Here is an 18,860-nt window from a genome sequence, read left to right as displayed (position 1 = left end):
AGACTTGGTGGTCCATGTGGAAGACCCACGCCTTGGAAGAGCTCTAGGACCGTTGCTGAAGCAGCTTGATGCCGAATATGACGTTCCTCGCACACCAGGTACCATTACATATAAATTTCTTGCAATGGCTCATGATGATTGTCTGTAACCTGGCTCTATCTCTTGGCAGCAACAAGATGGCCCAGAGCCCACGCAAGCCGATGGCTCCCCCTACAAATTTCTTCCACCAGCCCCGGTGGTTCTCTTCTGCCAGAGCTCGCCACCCCTGAAGATGGTCATAATGCAGAGCCAGCCGATTTCACCGAAATCGGCTCCCAAGAGTAAAGCATCCTCGGGGTCAGTTGCCCCCCGAGCCTCAATCCAGGCGAGGAAGGCAGTGAGGAAAGTAGCTGCCAGAAAGACCCTGAAGCGCAAAGCTCCTGTCCAAGTACGCTGACTCGTGCCTTGACTAAATTTATCTGTCCTCCCAGTCTTTTGCAACATGCTTGTACTTCTTTTTACAGACTTCCACCGAAGAGAACTCCAGCGGGGAGGCACAGTCCAGCCAAAGGGACTCGAACCCGGGCAACTCCGGGAGATCCACCACACGAGTCGGACGGACTCGCCGGCGTCGGCTTCTAGGAAAAGGTCGATTGCCGAGCCTTGTTGCTCCTCAAGCTCCGATCAAAACAGGGTCACGCGTGAAGCGTCGATGCGTCAAAAGGGCTCGCAAAGACCCACGAGTTTCTTCGCCAAGCCAGGAGGTTTCAAATGTAATTACTTCACCAGTTCATATTTCATGCCGTCCCATTGCTACTTGGATCGGCTCACCATTTCTTTTGCATACTAATGAGACCTCTAGCGGGGACGTTGAAGAGGTACTGATGCCATCCGCCACGCTAGACCTAGCCACCTCGACGAGCGTGGCTGACCAAGTGGCTAACCTAGCCAAGTCCACGGAAAAGCCGATTATCACAACATCGGCTGCTCCTCCTACTTTGGGAGAGGTACACTCCACTCCCTTGGCTCTACCCTTTTCTTTGTTGTATACTAATACTGCTCTTGTTCGTCTGTCAGGGTTGTGATCTTTCAAGCTTGCTGACGTTCGATCCTGAATCCATCGAACCAGCTACTTCCAAGGCAGGTGAAGAGCCAAGTCCTAGCACGGTCCATGGTCCACTCCGGCGTCTCAAGGCTTTGCTCTCCTCCTCAGTTGAGACCCTGGTTGAAAACCCCGAGGCAGTCAAGGGCATCCTCGAAGACATCCAGCCCCATCTCCCGGTGACACTGCAGGTGAAGCTTTGGCCAGCTGTGACTCTGTCGGTCTTTAGGTCAAGGGTGCAGTCGGCTCGTCAAAGAATTATCCTTCGTCACGCCCAGCTTCCGTTGAGAGCCGATATTGTAGACAAGTGTCAACGGCTCAACGAGAAAAAGGCTGCTTTAGACGCCAAGCCGACACTTACGCCAATAGTGCCGAACTCGAGACCCTGCGTAAGGAGCTGGAGAACCTTGAAGAGAGGGTCGGGGTGACCAAGCAGCTTATCCAAGACAAGGAAACCCTCATTGCCCGCTCTCAAGAGGAAGCAAAAGGCCTCACGGCCCGATCCGAAGACCGATCCGGCTGAAATTCGTGCCACTGAGCGGTCGGCTAGTGACGGGCAAAGACGAGGACGATGAGGCTGAGATCGCCGAGGTGGATCGTATCCGTGCGACGCCCTTCACGCCCTCAACGCGTTTCTTCGGTAGAGCCTCTACGTATAAGCTGATAAATGTTTTGCTGAACTTGTACCTCTAGAGTCGATGGCCGTGCATCGGCTTTTTACATTCTGAAGTCGATGTCTTTGCATCGGCTGTACTTGTATACTGTTGTCTTCGCATATTTTCTCAAGTCGATGTCTGTGCATTTTTTTACTAGCCGATTTTTCTATCGGCCCCCAATATTTCACTGCCCATGTATTGCACATGTTCATCGCACATGTTCATCTGATTAGGTGCCCCCCGAGCCGAATCTGTCAGGTAACTGCAGATATTGGCTCTGTAGTTAGCCAAGGCACTGTACTTGAACATCGGCTCCGTCAGGACCAATGTTGACTTCTTCCAGTTCATCAGCCGATATAAACCCAGACCCTAGCTTTCCATCACATGTTAGATCGACATTGAACACAGGCAAAACGTATGGCGAGGATAATATGGGCCGATTGCTGGAATCGGCCCCCATTTTGATTGTATTGCTCAATGTAGGTTTACATCTTGGTCTTGCTTTACTATAACTACGTGACATGCTTGAGACAAGATTATCCCTTTTTATTTTTTGGGGCCGATCTGATCGGCCTTGCCACGTACATCCATAGATTTTGCTCTTGTTACACGGTCAGGCCGGTGGATAAGACCAGCCTCACCCCGTTTTTTGTCACGTCGATGCGCTCGCAGTCGTCCAAAGTGATGCCTGAGACTGGCTCTTGGCCTGCCGTCTCCCAAACGTTCATGCCAGCCGTTGAAATCTCGGCTGAGTCATCTGCGTGGACGACCTCTACTTCATCTCCATCCCACTGTATTAAACATTGGTGCATCGTGGATGGAATGCAACAGTTGGCGTGGATCCAATCTCTCCCTAGCAGAAAAGCATATGTGCTCTTGCTATCGACAATAAAGAACGTCGTAGGGATGGTTTTTCTTCCTACGGTCAGATCCACGTTCAGAACACCTTGTGCTTCAGATGCTTCGCCGTTGAAATCGCTCAGTGTAACGTTGGTCTTGATTAGATCCGAGCTAGAGCGTCCCAACCGACGTAGCATGGAGTATGGCATAATGTTGACTGCCGCTCCGGTGTCCACCAGCATCTTGTTGACAGGCTTCCCATTGATATAACCTCGTAAGTACAGGGCCTTCGGGTGTACGTAGCTCCTTTCTCGTGGCTTCTCAAAGATAGTCGGCCGTGGGCCGCAGTCAAGTTGTGCCACGGGTGCTTCGTCTAATCCTGGAGCACAAAACTCCGCTGGATGGATGAACACCATGTTTGTGCCAGCCGATGTCTCATCATCGGCTTTCCTTTGTTTGGGGCGCCACTCTTTCTTTTGTGGTCGACCTTCTTCGTCCAGAGTTCGCTGAATTTTCGCGGCCAAATCAGGCCGCGCCTTTCTTAACGTGTGCAGGTATAACCTTTCGGCTTCCTCCAAACCACGTAGTCGCTGAACCCTACGCTTTTGGGAACGGCTGAGTCCATCAGGGCATCACCTTGGCCGGTGGTACTTATCTTCTTCTTCTTCATCGTCGTCTTCTAACTCCTCGAGATCTTCCACCCGAGAGGACTCAGCGTGCTTGTTCCGAGATGGGAGAGGCCCTAGACGTTTGAATACTGACACGTCTCCCTGCACCCTTCTTCTTCGTCTACATTACAGGCGGTTGCCGATTGTAGGCAATCGGCTCATTCCTGAATCCCAGCAGTGTCTGGAGAAGGGACAGTCCCAGTGCCTATCCACGTCGTCTTGCTCTCTTGACTTTTCCTTGGCATGGCGCTCATATCTCTCCTCGTCGCGATCATGCCGACGATGTCTCCTGGCGTCCCTGCTAGCCGACGATCTCTTTCGTCATCGTCGTCGTATCGTCGGCGTTGGTCGTATTGACTCACGTATTTGTTGAGGAGGTGATCGAGAGAGGTCGCTGATATCGCACATTCTTCACTTCTCCCTCTGTGATGTAGCGCTTGCCATCGTGCCGGAGCCGATCGCGTGGAACGGCTTCCTCTTTGTCCTTGTTATGAGAGCGGCAGCCCTCGTCTCTGTCCTTACCAGAGTGGTGCCCAGGTCCTACCATGTTGATGCTGAACGAGAAACCTGGCTGGCACCTCCCAGGGTAAGTGCACTCCACCATGTTAACGGCGGGGAAAGGGTGTGTGTCGACTTTCATGGCGTACTTGGCTGAAAATTAGACACCCTTGTTCTATCGCCATTTGGATCCGCCGATGCCACACCCTGCGGTCGTTGGTGGTATGGGTGAACGTGTTATGCCACTTGCAGTATGGCTTTCCGTTCAGCTCCTGTGCCGTGGGGATTTTGTGGCCTTCGGGTACCTTTAGTTGCTTCTCCTTAAGTAAGAGGTCGAAAATTTGCTCAGCTTTGGTCACGTCGAAGTCAAACCCTCTTGGAGGACCTTGTGGCTTAACCCATTCGCGAGGACACGGGGCTTGCCCCGAGTCCATTCAGCCATTGCTACCTCTTGATCTCCCTGCGAGCCTTCATCTTCATCCGCCTCAACCAGGACTACCGCACGCTTGAATTTATCCTGGTACAACTCCGGGTGGCGCTGTTCATATAATGACAGCTTCGAACCATATGCGCCGGTGAAGGGTAGTACTGCTTGGGAAGCCATATCCTTGATCGGTGATGCGAGACCCACCACCGCCAACTCGATCGCTTCTTTTTCGGTCAAACGAGCCGAATAGCATCGGTTCCTAACGGCCACTGAAGCGCTGGATGTATTCGACACTTGTTTCTCCGCGCTTCGTCGTACTTGTGCTAGATCGGCAATGCCAGCCTCGGAAGCCTCGAGTGATACCGCATGTGGAACTGTTCTTCCAACTGCTTCCAAGTCCGGATTGAGTCTGGTGGCAGCGATGTGTACCACCCGAAAGCCGATCCTGTGAGGGACTGTGCGAAGAACCTCACACGTAGTTCATCTGATGCTGAGATTGTGCCCAGCTGCGGCAAATATCGGCTCACATGCTCGATTGAACTGGAGCCATCTGACCCACTAAACTTGGAGAATTCAGGGAGCCGATATTTGGGTGGTAGTGGGATCAAATCGTACTCGTTGGGGTACGGCTTAGAATAGCCGATTGCCCTCCTTTTCGGCACCATGCCGAACTGGTCTCTCAAGATTGTACTGATCTGATCCGCGGTGCTGGCTACAGGAGTCGAGCTCTGAAGATTCGCCGGAGTGGCGTACTTAGCCAGCCACGCTTGCTTCTCAGGCTCTGAGCTAGCTGCAGGAGTTGAGCTCTGGAGGTTCGTCGGAGTGACATACTTAGCTAGCCACGTCTGCTTCTCAAGATCTGATCCAGAAGCTCCTCCTCGCTGTTCCGAAGTCCCTCGCTGTTGCGGTCCGGTTCGTGAGTGCCCGATTCACGCAGTCGACACGTATGTGCACGTGTACCCGTGAGGGATCTCCTTAGGCGCCTCATACAAGAACTGGTAATCACTAGGGTCACCACCGATCTTGTAGACGATGAATGCCGGTGAACTCGGCACTTCTGGTGCTGCCAACGCGAACGGCAGCGGTGGTCGGGACTGGAGTGGTATCTCTCCTTGGTGAGTCCCTAGAGCAGGTCCTAACGGAGAGTACTGATGCCTCATGATTTCCTGGATCACCCGAAGGGCGACACGCTCCAAAGTGTTCACCAGGCTCTCAGAATGGCGGCGCAGCGAATGAGCTACCATGAAATTAATCTCCTGACGCAGAGACCTGGTGCATTCTTCTGAAGGGGTAGACAGGTCCACTCCATCGAGCGCGCCTTCAGGTGAGAACCCTTTCCACCTAATGCCGTGTGAGCGGGTCCTCTGGAAAGAGCCGATGAGGTCGGCTTCGAGGATAGCTTTGACCTCGTCATACTTCTTCTTGAGCTCCTCAGTCAGATCTTCGTACGTGATCGGAGTACCTTCCGCCATCTCAGATGTAGATGGCGATGCAGTTGATGTCGAAGACTGTCCCACCGGGCGTGCCAGAATGTGTTGCGGTCAGAAACCCACCGGCGAGCAACGACGGGCAACACAGTAGAGCCGGGAGGCTCCCAGAACTGCGGCTGGCCCTGGTCCCTCGAGCGACGGCCCGCAAAGCCTCGGCACGCACGTCCGATGCTGGTGCAAGGGCGTGCCACCTGACCTATACCTGGTCAGGAAGGTGATGGATTTGTTTCGCTTAGTTTCCTGCATGGCATACACGTAAACATTAAATACGAGCCTCGATCGGCTCTCAGGTTGTCCTGTGAATCGGCTCAAGGAGCCGATCCACCCATGATTCGTATGAGGTCTACGATCACATGGTGGTCCTGCTTGATCAATATAAAGCTAAAACGACCTACGACGATTTAGGGTTTTCACCACATAATCGGAACATCCTACGCGTGATTGAGCCTGGTAGCCACGCACGGTGATAATAAACCAACACTAGACAAGGCCTAAAAACCAACATGAAGTTGATCCCCGGAACATCTTATCTAGGGTTAGCAAACTACACCCTACGTGCTACTAGATCCTTCAACCCGTTTGCAAGGCCTAACTATGCACATATTAAACTAATCCTTGAAGAACAAGGAGCAATCATAACGGATCGGATCTACTAAACAATGATCAAGCGAGGTGCCGCCCTTACACCTAAGATAGGTGTAAGGGCGGCTAGACGTCTAAGGGTTGCATGGACAAAAGCATGTGACACGATGAAACAATGCTAACCCTAACACATCTATGATAACTACGTTGCTCGCCATCAACAAAGCTTCAGCACGAGCAACGCATGAACACCGAATAAACGTATACTGCCTAGATCGCAAGATGCGATCTAGGCAGCATGATGCTTACCCGGAAGAAACCCTCGGAACAAGGGGTTGGCGATGCGCCTAGATTGGTTTGTGATGAACGTGATTGTTGTCTTTCTCAATAACCCTAGATACATATTTATAGTCCGTAGACTTTCTAACGTGGGAATAATCCCAACCGTGCACGAGCCAAATTCTATCTAACCGACACGTATCCTACTATATTTACAGATACACGGGCAAACTAGCCCAAACTTTGTATACAAGGCCGATTCATGTATATCTTCCGTGTATATTCTTCAAGCCCATCTTAATCGCGGCCCACCTCTGATCCGGTCAAATTCTGGTGATAACATTTACACATATACTTTAGTTTCATTATGGATGACACTCCCCCCAACCTTTGCTTACGCAAGCCATGGCTAACCGAATCCTCGGGTGCCTTCCAACATTCACATACCATGGAGGAGTGTCTATTTGCAAATTAAGTTGCTTACTGATAAATCAGGGAAAAACATGTGAAGAGAATTAGTGATTAAAGTTGATTAATTGGGGCTGGGCACCCCGTTGCCAGCTCTTTTTGCAAAATTATTGGATAAGCGGATGTGCCACTAGTCCATTGGTGAAATTCTATCAGCAGTAAATGACAAGGTTGAAAGATAAAACACGACATACTTCCTCATGAGCTATAAAACATTAACACAAATTGAGGAGTACTTTGAAGGTTTAAAGGTAGCACATGACAATTTACTTGGAATGGTTTGAAATGTCATGCATAGGTATTTATGGTGGACACTTTGGAATAACTTGGTTTTTAGGGGTTTGGAAGCACGAGAAGCATCCCCGCTCAGTACAAGTGAAGGCTAGCAATAGACTGGGAAACGACAATCAAGAGAGCAATAACTGTCATAATCATGCTTGCGACAAAATAAAATTAACGGAGGCATAAGAGTGATACAAGAACTCTGAAGCAAAGTAAATCATCGAGGCTTAATTGATTTTTTTTTTTTAGTCATATGCATGCGTGAGCATGTGCCAATTCGATTCAACTGAATTATTCAGAGGAGGATACCACAATGTCATACCTATCTATGAATAAAACAATGCAAGCTAATATTTTTGACATGCTACTCATATTAATAAATTGGAGCTAAACATGAGAAATCATGAACTACTAGACTTCATTAAATGACATATACCTCACAAGAACCAACTAAGCATGCTCACATGGATGAGTATATGTACAAAAATGAAAACAAATAGAGTTCATACCAGCCTCTCACCACAGTCGGATTGTCGCAGATCGTCATTATTGCCTTTCACTTGTGTAGCTTGAATAATATGAAATGAAAACCAAGCTCCACCCACCGAAGACCGCTGAACTCAATAGTGAACTTTACAAAACCAAAGAAGAACAGCAAATATTTTTGGTGTTTTCGAATTGGAAACAAGAACAAAAGGAAACAAGCAAACAAAGCAAAATCTTTTTGGATTTTCTCATAGCAAAGTAATGATAGTAAATAAAGCAAAATAAGAACAAGAAACCAAAATAAATAAATGGTAGAGAGAAACAACAGAAATATTTTTGGTATTTTTGTGTTTTAGGAAAGAAACAAAGAAAAAACAAGAGAATGAAAACTAAAAGAGTCACATAAACACAAGATGGCAGAAATCCGTCAAACTTGACAGCAGTACAGTAATCATTTTTTACGAAAATCTTCCGCTGTTCAGATCGAAAAGTGCACAACTAATGAAAGTTAGATAATAACCTGGGGAATATGCACAAAACTTGGCTTCTCAAAATAACGTTCTGGCTGTTTTTAGGAATTTTTTTAGTATCAGTCCAGAATCTGTTTTTAGACAGCACTTCCCCAAATATCATCTTCCTCATATTAGAGGCAACCATAAGAAGTGAAAGAAGTATATACACATATCCGGCAATTGTAATATGCAATGAATGAGTGATGCCGGCATACCTCCCCCCAAGCTTAGGATTTTGGCCTAAGTGGAGATCAATCCCACGGTGCCCATGAGGTGGCACCTCCGTAGTATGATGGAGAAGGATCCTGTTCCTGGTACGTGCTGGAAGACGCACCAGGATACGTGACGGTGTACCCGTCGGAGGGCTCGGCGTCCTCAGAGTCGTGCTGCTGGTGGAAACCACGTATCCTCAGCTGCTCATCAAACTCCTCCTTGGAGCGCGACCACGGTCTCCTGCGAACACTGAACAAATCGACCTGCGGGAGGGGGATTTCCCTCTCATCCCCGTCACAACATTCTATAGACAATATTTTCTAAGTTAGAGTCAGTTGTGACAAATTTGTGACTCTTCATAGCAGCAATATCAAGCCTAATAGGAGTTAGTTTATCATCACTAGGATCAACAGAAAGACCTAGATATGCAACAATACGCGAAGCAATGATTCCTCCATAAATAGGTCCCTTACTATCTAAGCGACGAGCAATAAGAGCACCAAGATGATAAGGAGTACCTCCAGTAAGTGCAGCAACCAAGAAAGCAAGATGATAACTAGATATGTTGCTAGTGTTCTCCCTACCAAGAATGCTAGTAGAAAGATATATAGTAAGTGAAATATCTAATGGCAGGGAGCTGAATGTTCCTTATCTTGCCGTGCTGAATGGTGCGGTTGTCATCGTTGGTGACTTCTCGATAGAGTTCCGCCAAAGCTTTGGGGCGGTCCTCAATCTTCTTTGCTGTACCTATAGGAGCAATATCCAATGCACCACAAAAATCCTTCAACTTCATAGTAACAGGCCTATCATAAATCCTAAATTTAACTGTTGATGAGAAAGCTGAGTTGCTGAGTTTAAAGCTTTCAACAAAGATTTTAGTTAGCCTGTAAAATTGATCACCCTCATCTTCCATGTAGGTAGATAAGCCCACTCTATTGATGAGAAACAAGATATCATCAAGTAACCCTGCATTACGCAAAAAGTCAAAGCATGGAAATGATGAAGCATTAGGAACCCCATTATCCTCTTCAGCCTCAAAGCTAGGTGCGATGATATCCTCATCATAGGATCGCCTAACTCGAGTGGCTGCCCGTGAAGGCCTTGCCTCTCTTATCGTCTCCCTCTCGAACACTTCTCCAAAGGTGTGGTTATGCATCTTCCTTTTCTGAAATTTTTCAACAATCATTATAAAAGTTGATTTCGAGACATATAAATGAGGGAAACTACTATAGGAACTTGGTAGAGTACTAAACATGCATCAAAATTACTTTTTACAACTTAGAACAAGCATGCAAGCTCACTTAACATGTCACCTACAGCAGCAAATTACTCAATATATACTCAACCAAACAAAATTCTATTTGGATAATCGGAGGAGTCACATACCGGAGAGCAAATGTGCCAAATTTCAGACATAAATCTGGGCTGAGCAAGGAGATCGAAAAATCCTGAGCTCTTGGGCGAAAACGCGAGTGAGGATGAACTGGTACGAGTTTTTTCGGGAGAGAGAGTGGAATGAGTGGAAGGGATGACAAAGTGGGGCCAGGAGGGGCTCTCACCACATGGGGGCGTGCCCCCCTTCTTGGCCGCGCCGGCCCATGGGGTCCAGCCCTGGGGTGCCCCACTGGTCAGCCCGAGGCACTCCCAGGTTGCATTTCGAAAAATAAGACCAACAGTATAATTTTTGTAAATTTTTGAGAACTTTGAAAAACGCACATTTCTGGGTGTTAAAATTACTATTTGAGGACAAAAAAAGATTTTCAACCTTCTAAACAACTAAAGCATCTTGCAAAACAAGTGGTACTACAGCAAGTAAAGCAAGTGGAGAAAGAAAGAACTGTTGTTTAGCTCTTCTATGCGTATAAAATGTACTTGTTGACAAGGTTCATCAAGTCTTGCCACCAAATAAATCTTACATGACATAAGAAGAAATAAACCTCAACTCAAGCATGTTACCTTATGGATCCAAGAGGATTGATATGGATCCAATCATAATACTTTGATATCCTTGTTTAGGCTCATATATAGGACAATCAATAGCTCCCACTTTGATAGTTTTCAAATTATAAATTGTATTGACTCCATATACTTTATCAATCCTCTTGGGAAAATAAACAGTATGCTCCTTGTCATCAACATTGAAAGTAACTTTTCCTTTATTGCAATCAATAACAGCCCCTGCAGTGTTAAGAAAAGGTCTCCCAATAATAATAGACATATTATCATCTTCGAGCATTTCCAACACAACAAAATCAGTTAATATTAAGCAATTATTAGTAACTTGAACAGGAACATCCTCACATATACCAACAGGAACAGCAGTAGATTTATCAGCCATTTGCAAAGATATATCAGCTGGTATCAACTTATCTAAATAAAGTCTCTTGTAAAGAGAAAAAGGCATTACACTAACTCCTGCTCCCAAATCACATAGAGCAGTTCTAACATAATTATTCTTGATTGAACAAGGGATAGTCGGTATACCTGGGTCTCCCAACTTCTTTGGAACCTTGCCATTGAAAGAGTAATTAGCAAGCATAGTGGAAATCTCCTCATTAGGAATTTTCCTTTTGTTAGAGACAATATCTTTCATATACTTTGAATAAGGAGACAATTTAATAGCATCAGTCAAAGGGATTTGCAGGAACAAAGGTTTCATCCAATCACAAAATTTATTATAGTATTCTTCCTCCTTCGATTTTAGTTTCTTAGCAGGAAAAGGCATTTGCTTTTGAACCCAATGTTCTCTTTCACTACCATGTTTCTTAGCAATAAAATCTTCCTTAGTATACTTTTTATTTTTAGCATGCTTTTTAGGTTCATCTTCAACCTCTTCTTTATCAGAAACATCATTCTTATCATTATCTTTATCATGTTCATTACCACTTTCAGTTTCAGCATCAGAAATACACTACTAGTAAAAGGCTTACCGCCGGCGACCTGAAAAGGCTTACCGCCGGCACTTTCGAATTCGCCGGCGATAACCTCGCCGGTGGTAAGCGCTTACCTCCGGCGTCCTCGGATTCGCTGGTGGTAACTCCAACTTACCGCCGTCACCTTCTCCAATTCGCCAGCGGTATTTGTTACCGCCGGCACCTAGCCTATTTGCCGGGGGTAACGGTGTGTACCACCGGCACTTACGTTCTTGCCAGTGGTAAAACTAAAAATTCGCCAGGGGTAATAATAACAGGAGCCAAAAAAAAATCTCAAATTCTGTATATACACCAAAATACATACTATATACACATAATATAGAGGGAAATACCAGAATAACAGCAAGATACACATCAATAACACAACAGATATAGAAAGTATCCAAATGTTCATAACGTGCATGCATCAATAACACAACAGATATAGAAAGTCTCCAACTAGCAAATCTTACACAAATAGATACAAGTTCTCCCCGTTTTCCCCGGCAATCTCATCTTATTAGGGTGGCTTGCACATGTGAATACAAAATCTCCGTCCAGCGGCTAGCTAGCTTCTAGCTGCCCACCAGGCTTCTCGCTCCTCCGCTGGCTGCCGGCCAGCCTACTCGCTCAATCGACGTTGGCCAGCCTACTCGCGGAAACGCCGCCGGCCAGCTCCTCCTCCTGCGTGCTCGGACTCCGAAGCCGAGCTCCCTACACATGGAAGTATCATTATTGTTTGTTTAGTTCAACCGAAGAAAAAAATCACATGAAGGAAATCCATGAGTTAGAACTAGTGTTAATGAGAAAAACATGAGCAGTATGAAATGGGCAATTTGATTTCAATTATCAGTGACTGAAATAATGCAAGAACGGAATGGGGACTTTAATTACAAGGATAGAATCAAGTGATGGTGTGAGTAGACAAATATATCATGCAACAACGAGAAAGCGCAAAATCATACAACTAGTGAGCATGAAGCACACATGTGCAGAATCAGATATCAGCAGCAAATGAATTCTGATCAACTAGTTGCTTTTACAAAATTAATAAAAGCAAATCACAACAGAAACTATGAATGGAAGGTTATGTTCAGTATCGCTACAGGACAATCGCTACAGGAGTCAATGTTCAAATAATAGGCTTAGCTAAATCAGCTCATGTGAAGACGGAAGCCCACCCCAGAAGACACAACTGAATAAAACCAGTTATCAAACACTCTAAGCTGCAAGACTAACAATGAATATGCTACCATCGTTTCTTACCCAGCAGCTTCTTGGGCAGAAACCAAGAAGTAAAAGCAGGTAACTATACCAGCTTCTTGTGTATTTCTGATTGTGTCCAGGCAATAACCTGAAGCTACTCCTCGAAGGTTCCTTATCCACGTGGCAATTTGATCAAGTTATCAGACCCAAGAGCTGGTCTGATTCAGATTTCATTCGTATGTATTGAGAAATTATTGTCTATTATAACTGGAACAACAACAAATGTGGAACTATCTAGCCTGCAGAAGCTTTACACACACCCATAAAGTTGCAAATGCACAAAGATAATTTTGTCCTAACAAGGATTACATTCAGGGACTTGATGGAAAGTACCTTGACACGAAACTACGAGAACATATTTAAATCATGCCTAGTCTAAATTGTGAAAATCATCTCTAGTACTAGTTAGCATAAGGATATCATCAATCATATAAATCTCCAGCCATCAGAATTCAACACACATCACTAGTATAAGGAGACTCAGTAAACTATAGCATCCAACCACCTACAATTTCAAGCACAAACTAAAAGAGAAAAAGTGTGACTAAGAGGAAAACCAACTTAATAACTTTCAGCCTGAAACTTGAGCATACTAACAAAGGCAGCTAACTTAAAAAACAAGAGCCAACTTGTATTGTTGTGCCTCAAGTTAGGTCAGATATAGCAGATTCAGCAAGGAGCAGCCAAACATGTGACAGCTGAAAAAAAATGCAAGAGGTCCACTCGCAATTAGGCCAATGATCCGCATTACCATGACACCGTTGCATCCTCATATTGATCCAACTAACTACATGATTATTTTTCAACAAACAAATATAGGAATTTACTACTAAGCAGACAATCTTTTTAACTAAATCCTATGGCTAGATCGTCTTAGTAGTAGGCTGTTTGGGTTTCCAATCAAATCCGGCACTAGAAGAGCGTGATCTCGAAAAACTCCCTGTAATCGAACGGGAGCGGGGGACTAGGGAAGAGCGTAGTAATGAGAGACGGGGAGCCGTACCAGAACTTGAACTCGGGGAGGCGGCGGATGAAAGGCTTGAACTCATCGTTGCCGCGGGTGGGCAGCGCGGGCCCGGCGGCATCGAGCGCCTCTAGCTCCGGGTCGACCATGGGGGAGAGGAAGCCGATGAGGAGGTTGAGGAGGTAGATGCCGAGCCCGTATGAGAAGATGTAGAAGCCCTGCACGTAGTAGACCCGCAGCGCAGAGACGGTCGCGGCCAGCAGCGTGCCCGCCCACCGCCCCGCCGTGTGCGGCGCCGCCCGGTCTAGGTAGTGCTGGAACGCCCAGGATGCCTCCGCGCGCCACCGCTACGCCGCCGAGGACGGGGACGGGGATCCGTCTGCATCCTCCACCGGATCGAGGAGCTGGAGATCTCCGCCAAGCACGCCGCCTCGGGGCGGTCTCCGATGTCGAGGCGGAGGTGGAGCCGGGTGGCACCTAGCTACCTGCACCGCCACATCCTCCATTGTCGCCACCGGCGCTGCTCGCTCCCCCTCCCTCACAGCCGCAACAACGCCACGGCCGCCGTGGGGATTTGACCAGGGGAACGGTGGAGGAGCAGCGTCGGTGAGTGGTGGTGCTAGGTTGCACCGGCGTGGTGGGTGGACGGGCGTGGCCGGTGCGAGAGATATGGAGAGTCGGCGTCGGCGGCGATGGAGATGGGGACTAGGGAAGAGGAGAGAGGGCGTGAGAGAGAGGGCGTGAGAGGATAAGGGCTGGGTGGTCATGTGGGTTGGTATAGGGCCAAATACCGCTGGGCTATTTTCACTACCGCTGGCGAAAACGATTCGGGGATGCCGGCGGTAAATTCGGCCCAGGTGGCCCACACGAGTTCACACTACCCCCGGCAAGTATAAATTGAAAATGCCGGCGGTAAATCTAATACCCCCGGCGAGTTTGAACTGAAAATGCTGGCGGTAATTTCGGCCTGTCTTGGTGCTCTCGGCTCAACTTTACCCCCGGCACATGCGAATTGATTTCGCCGGCGGTAATTAGATTACCCCTGGCATCTCCTAGACCAAACCGCCGGCGGTAAGGTGAGGCGACCCTGGAAGACCTTACCGCCGGCATCTTTAAACCGTAATCGCCGGTGGTAAGAAGTGCGGCTATAAGCCTTTTCCTAGTAGTGATAGAAATACTATTCGGATCATTAACAAGCTCAGAGGATTCTACAACAGTTTTATGTTTCTTTTTCTTTTTCTTAGAAGGAGCACTAGTTTCTTTAGTTCGTTGAGAATCTTGTTCAACTCTTTTGGGATGCCCCTCAGGATATAGAGGATCCCGAGTAGAAACACCGCCTCTAGTTGTTACTTCATAAGAATGTTTCTCCTTAGAAGTATTTTTTAACAAGTCATTTTGCACTTAAGTAAGTTGATCAATTTGAGTTTGAACCATATGAAAATGTTTAACAAGCATCTTAACATCATTGGAGGTTCTCTCCACAATATCATGCAATTCACTAATAGCTCGAGAATTTTCCATCAAATGATTCTCTACTCTCATATTAAAATTATCTTGCTTAACAATATAATTATCAAACTCATCTAAACATTGATCAGGAGGTTTTGAGTAAGGAATATCTTCTCTATCAAAGCGTTGAAGAGAGTGTACCTCAATCGTGGATGAAGGGGGAGTTATCTTACATAAATCTTCTATGGGGGTAAATTCTTCACATCTTCAGATTTAATACCCTTCTCTTTAAGAGATTTCTTGGCTTCCCTCATATCTTCATCATTTAATTTAATCATACCCCTCTTCTTCAATATTGGTATCGGGGTTGGTTCAGGTGTAGTCCAATCATCATGATTTCGGCCTATTCTAGCCAATAATTCTTCAGCTTCGTCTGGAGTTCTTTTCCTGAAAACACAACCAGCACAACTATCCAGGTATGCCCTAGACTCAATGGTTAGTCCACAATAAAATATATCAAGTAAGTCACGCTTTTCTAAATCATGTCCAGGCCGAGCTCTGATAAGAGAGCAAAACCTTGCCCAAGCTTCAGGCAATTTTTCTCCATCTTCCTGCTGGTCGAAACTATAAATTTTCTGCAAGGCAATATGTTGAGCACTAGCAGGAAAATATTTATGAAAGAAAACATCAAGCAAACCTTTTGGACTATCAATAGAATCAGGAGGCAAACTATTATACCAAGTTTTAGCATCATCCTTTAATGAGAAAGGAAAAATTTAGCAACAAAATAAGTACGCTTCTTGATATCATCAGAAAACAAACTACTCAAAGTAGAGAGCTCATTCATGTGCTCTACAACACTTTCTTTTTCAGTACCACAAAAAGGTGTTTTCTCAACAATAGATATATGAGATAAATCAAGAGAAAAATCGTAATCCTTATCCTTAATGTTTATAGGAGATGTGGCAAATTTAGGATCAGGAGACTGTTTATATCTAACAGCATGTTGTGCAAGAAGTTTTTTAATGTTACTTGCACCAGTTGTAGCATTACATTTATCAATAAAATCATCATCAAGTTCCACATAATCTTCATCAAGATCATCACTAGAGTGTTCAACAGACTCAGGTGAATTAACAGGTGTAGCAGTATTTTCATTAGGAATTTCAGTATTTTCAATTTGTCTAGACCTAGCAATTGTAGCATCTAGAAAAGAACCTAATGAACCATCATTATCAAGCACAGCAGAAGCATCATCAAAATTATAAGAGGAATTTTCAGATTTAGCAGAAGTACCAGCATGTGAAGCTTGTGGTGGTGAAACAAGTTTACCTATCATAGATGGTGAATCAAGAGCAGCAGAGGTACTCAGAGTTGTACATTTTCTTGTAGTGGATGGTAATATGGCGACTTTAGCATCGCGAGGTTTACCCATGATGGAGGATTTGCAGCGAACAATATCAATTCAAGTGAACTTGCAAATAAAGCTATGCTCCCGGCAACGGCGCCGAGAAAATAGTCTTGATGACCCACAAGTATAGGGGATCGCAACAGTCTTCGAGGGAAGTAAAACCCAATTTATTGATTCGACACAAGGGGAGCCAAAGAATATTTGTAAGCCTTAATAGCGGAGTTGTCAATTCAGCTGCACCTGGAAACAGACTTGCTCGCAAGAGTTTATCAGTAGCAACAGTTTTATAGCAGTAGCAGTAGTGAAATATAAGCAACAGTGAAATAAAGACAGCCCAGTAGTAATTATAGTAAACAGCAGGATTAAAATACTATAGGCACAGGGATGGATGAACGGGCGCTACATGGATGAGAGAACTCATTTAACAATCAAGGCAGGGCATTTGCAGATAATAATAAAGCGGTATCAAAGTACTAAATAACCATAGGCATGTGTTCCGTATATAGTCGTACGTGCTCGCAATGAGAAACTTGCACAACATCTTTTGTCCTACCAGCCGGTGGCAGCCGTGCCTCTAGGGAAACTACTGGTAATTAGGGTACTCCTTTTAATAGAGCACCGGAGCAAAGCATTAACACTCCGTGAACACATGTGATCCTCACATCACAGCCTTCCCCTCCGGTTGTCCCACTTTCTGTCACTTTGGGGCCTCGGGTTCCGGACAACAATATGTGTATACAACTTGCAGGTAAGATCATAAAACAATGAATATCATCATGAAACAATAACATGTTCAGATCTGAAATCATGGCACTCGGGCCCTAGTGACAAGCATTAAGCATAACAAGTTGCAACAATATCATAAAAGTACCAACTACGGATACTAGGCACCATGCCCTAACAATCTTATGACTATTACATGATCAATCTCATCCAATCCCTACCATCCCCTTCAACCTACAGCGGGGGAATTACTCACACATGGATGGGGGAAGCATGGATGGTCGATGGAGAGGCGTCGGTGGTGATGATGGCGATGATCTCCTCCAATTCCCCGTCCCGGCAGGGTGCCAGAACGGAGTTTCTGGTCCCGAGACGGAGTTTCGCGATGGCGGCAGAGTTCTGGATGTCTTCTGGCAGATTGGTCGAACTCCTGTGCGTTTTTAGGTCGAAACCCTTAAGTAGTCCAGAGGGGAGCGTCAGGGGCTGCTCGAGGCGTCGCCACCATAGGGCGGCGCGGCCCAGGGGCCCACCGCGCCGCCTTGTGGGGTGGGCGCCTCGTGGCCTCCGTCCGTCTCGTCTTCTGGCTCCGTTAATCTTCTGTGAAAATAGGCCCATTGCAATTATTCCCGGGGATTTTCCTGAAAGTTGAGTTTCTGCACAAAAATAAGACACCAGGGCAATTCTGCTGAAAACAGCGTTAGTCCGTGTTATTTGTATCCAAAATACACAAATTAGAGGCAAAACAATAGCAAAAGTGTTCGGGAAAGTAGATACGTTTTGGACGTATCAATTATCAATAACATTAAGTTTTATTTCAAAATTATATTAAAATTGTTTTTCAAAATGTGTATTATTTAATACTATATGTGTCATGCTTTTCAAGAAATGTGTGATTCAATCCGGTTCACCTCGCGCGGAGAAATCTAGGTGACCCGTCGGGGCACACAAACCGCTGTTTTTGGGGGGGAGGAGGGGAGAATGACCGCCGGAACACCGGAACACCTAACATTAACCATAACCCTAAACCCTAACCCTAACCCTAAACCTAAATCCTAACCCATTAACCTAGCCCTAACCCTAAACCTAACCCTAACCAGTAGATTAGGCACACCCTCGATCGTGTGATAATGGCTCGAGCTGCGGGTATATGTGCCAAAAGGTCCAAATCTTGGTTATCCATGTTTATATGTCCTAAACAAACCTAAAAGAATGAAAAAGTACATTGGTGCACCCTCGCGCGGAGAAATCTAGGAGGGTAGACCCGCCGGGGCATACATACCGCTGTTTTTGGGGGGAGGAGGGGGAGAACGACCGCCGAAGCACCGGAAGCCCACCAAATCTTGCATGTGGACCTATGATACGTGTGAGAGTGTGGTGGAAGGTGTAATGGTGCAAAAGTAGCTCCCCTAAACCCTAAACCGTAAACCGGGGAGGCTTCAAGCCCTAAACCCATAGACCCTAGACCATTAACTACACGTGCTGATACCGGAGCTGCAAAACCCTGCACCATAAACCCTAACCCAAACCCTAAACCCTAAACCTATACATAACCATAAATGCTTACCTTGACTCTAAACCCTAGCCCTACCCACTAAACCCTAGCCCTAACCCTAAAGCTAACCCTAACCAGTAGATCAGGCACACCCTCGATCG

General features: G+C 46.1%; 1 pseudogene; it reads right to left on the bottom strand.

Annotated features, from left to right (window-relative positions):
* Nucleotides 1–13,572: 13,572 nt before the first annotated feature.
* Nucleotides 13,573–14,130, bottom strand: LOC124691012 (annotated as a pseudogene).
* Between the last annotated feature and the right edge of the window lie 4,730 nt (nucleotides 14,131–18,860).

Source organism: Lolium rigidum, chromosome 2 (genome assembly GCF_022539505.1).
Source record: "Lolium rigidum isolate FL_2022 chromosome 2, APGP_CSIRO_Lrig_0.1, whole genome shotgun sequence".
In the NCBI taxonomy this organism is placed as follows: Eukaryota; Viridiplantae; Streptophyta; class Magnoliopsida; order Poales; family Poaceae; genus Lolium; species Lolium rigidum.
This window is presented reverse-complemented; position numbering and strand designations above follow the sequence as displayed.